A 3,790-nucleotide genomic window follows, 5' to 3' on the forward strand; every position below is an offset into this window, starting at 1 on the left:
AATATTATTTTGAATAATTTTATATATTGAAGTTAAAAATTTAAAAAAATAATAAAAAAATTTATATTATAATTTGACTATTTTTTATTTGTATTTAATTTTTTTAATTATTATTTTTTGATTAATTTTAACAAATTTTATTCTTTAAAAAAAAAGTTAAGCGAGCTAGTCCGTTGGTCTGCCAACCCACCGTAAAGTAGATCGAACTAGCATTTTAAATCTACTTTAGTTGGTAAAATGAGCTAGTAGTCCACCCTATTTATGGTACAAGCCTAGGTGGAATAGAGTGGGTTGAGGCAGACTGACCCGCTCTACCACTCCTCTTTATAAGTATATAGTACACCATTATATGATACCAATATGTGTTAATGTATTATAATATATTTTTAAAAATATTAGGGGATCATAATTTATTAATTTTAACCATAATTTTATAATTAATTCAATTTTTTGTTTAATTTTTTAATTAAATAATTCAACAACATATTTTATCATATATTTTTAAATATTAATAATTAATTAACTATTAAAAATAATAAATTTTAATAACTTTTTTAGCAACTACCATTTCTTGATTCTTTGTCTATCTGATTTGACCTTTTCTAATGAACCATCCAAATGGTTGGTGGTACCACCATTGCGGAGTGTTTGAAGTTATCCATCACCTTCTTCAATTCATATACTATATATTATTACTTGTAGGCTGGTTTATATGTATATTTTGTGCATTGTAACAAAATTTATATGAGTATTTAATTGTTTATTATAATGTTAGTAAAACTAATTAAATTTTTCATTTCCAAAACTTAAAAAGAATTCGAAATCATAAATTTAAATGGATGATGTAGTTTGAATTTTGAAAACGTCGCTTGAACATCATTATTAAACTCATGTATATATCATTGTTTAGTGACAATTGTATGAAGCTCAATTTAAAAATCATGCTCACCTACCACGCTTTTCTCTGCCCTATATTTGGAGAACCACCTTATCTGCTTTTCCACTGTGCACAAATGCCACCTCTTTCCGGCACGTGCAACCACCATGTGCATTATTGGGCCACCAATTTAATTATCCATTTTGGCCCTTTGCTTCAGGCAACGTTCTATCCGTGGTTCCTTCAAAGCTTCAACCAATAATAATTATTACGCTATAGACTATAGTTTTTTTTTTTTTTTTTACCAAAGATAGGAGACTCGAATCCGTAACCTCTTAATTGAGTATGAAGAGACTATGCCAACCTCTTAATTGAGTATGAGGAGACTATGCCATTTGAGTTATTACTCATTGGCTAAAAATTTGGAAAGATAGGAGACTATGCCATTTGAGCTATTACTCATTGGCAAATTTAGAAAGATAGGAGACTCGAACCCGCAACCTTTTAATTGAGTACGGGAAGTCTATGCCATTTGAGTTATTACTCATTGGCTCAAAATTTGAAAAGATAGGAGACTCGAACCCGCAACCTCTTAATTGAGTATGGGTAGTCTATGTCATTTGGGCTATTACTCATTGTTTTGAATTTGAAGTATGATATAATATAATACAAAAAAGAAAAAGAAAAAATTATACTATGTCATAAACTTATTTATTTAAAAATATTAAATTAATAGAAAATACACAAAAAAATTATTGTATGTTTCTATAAAAATTCTTCATCTCTTAGAATAAACGTTTCCTAGCTGATGATGAGGCCTAATCTTTTGTTTAACATTAAAAAATGAAGTACTCATAATATATATTGACATTTCGTCAAATTGTTAATGCGTATATTATATGCCAAATTGCCAATAATTTCTAACTTAGCAATAACTTCCTTTCTTCACGAATTTCTATTTTTTTGGCGACTTCTTGTGTACGGAGAAAAATAATTGTAATGTAATTGTCATATGATACATGCCACAAAAAATATTATTAATTAACACTATCAACTCAGACTAAATTTATGAGTGAACTTTCTTTTAAAGAGTTGTAACAACGGCTCCATTATTTCCTTTGGGTGACAAATTAAACTTCATTTAATTATTGAATTTTTTTTCTAAAACTAGAAATTTAAGTTATACGATCATGTGTGAAATCGATAGTTCTTTATTGAAGATTCTCTGTATGGCTTCACATATAACAAAGCACATTAGTTGGAGTCCATGAATTCGTATATTTTGAGTGAATTGAATTTGGTTAGATTCTTTGAATAATGAATGCTTCTACGTTCCGAAATTGAAAATGATAATATTTCTCAAAGGAGGCCACTCAGATAAACACGTTTAAAACGTCTTTTTTTAAAGATGTTTTCATATTGTGTTTTAATTGGTTTCTGTATAATTTATTCGGTGTTCCTCATCACATATTATTAAATTTCTCAAAAGATTTTCTTTCCAAAAACACTAAAAAATATTTAATTTGGACTAAAACAAAAAAAGTAATAGATTAACTATTAGATTTTTTTAAAAGATTATTTACATAAAAAATATATCACATTCATAAATATATATATATATATATATAAAACAAGCTCAAGCGTTTAAAAATTTTTATAAATAAAAAAATAATTAATTTATATTCGTACAATATATAAAATAATTACTATATTATTAGATCAAAAGTCAAAACAAATAACCTTAATCACAATACTAGCAATAAAATAGATCAAGTAAATTAATAAATTTTTAGTGAAATTTATATTTATATTAATAATGGTATATAATTAAAATATAATTAATTTTAAAAATAGAAAAAATAAAAATTAAATTAAATTAGATATTTATGTATACTATATAATTAGCATTTGTCAAATATAATACTTAGAAGTGCAATGGCTAAGTGGCAAGTAGAGGTTACTTTTGCTCCAAGGTTCTTGGTTCGAGACCTTATGGAGACATTTTAAAAAATTTTTCAAGCAGACCGGTTTGCACCGGTTCTTACCAGTTCATACCGATTTTATTCCTTAAACGGTGCAAAGAGTAAACCAAATTGGACTATAATCCAGTTCTAGTCCGGTTCACTAGTTTTCTGGTCGAACCCACAACTATGGATATAATAATGGTAATAGTTTATAATAGTTTATAATAAAATCTAATAATAGTTTATAATAAAAGAAACATTCTTTTGCAACAATGAACCTATAGTAATAGTTAGGGGTGTTCATAGATTAGATCATATCCATATAAATCCACAGTATTTATCCGTATCTGATCTGTAATTTGAGAATATGATCTGATCTGTAAGATGATCGGATTGGATCGAATCAGATCCAAACTCTAATCAGATAGAAGTAAATATGTTTAAAAAAGTAAACAAAAAAAATTATTGACTTTTTTTATAAAAATAAAATTTTTTAATATTTTTTATTTTATGGATATATTTGATATCTCAAATGAAGTAGTTGTGTTAAAGAATTGTTAAATGTAACATGGAGTGTCGATTTAAATAAAAGGAACTAAAAATAAATTGATTCCGGGCAAAAATCAAATTTCTACAAGATCACGCCTTACCATTTTTGGTGTAAGCTTATTATATTATTAATGTATGTCTATATATAATTTTCTTCTTCTACTTCGCAAAAAAGGACGAGCACTAACTTAAAACTGAGCTAAACAATCAAACAATTTTCATAAACTTGAAATTAAATATTAGTCTTATTATTAGATGCATTATTATTGTGGACTATGTCTGTTTAATTTCCTGACATCTTTTAATTGGTTCGGATATTTTTATATATTAGAGATATAATTTATGTATTTTTTTTATTAATTTAGATTTAAAAAAAATAATTTTATGATATGATATCAGA

The sequence above is a fragment of the Arachis ipaensis genome, chromosome B10 (assembly GCF_000816755.2).
Source record: "Arachis ipaensis cultivar K30076 chromosome B10, Araip1.1, whole genome shotgun sequence".
NCBI classification, from domain to species: Eukaryota; Viridiplantae; Streptophyta; class Magnoliopsida; order Fabales; family Fabaceae; genus Arachis; species Arachis ipaensis.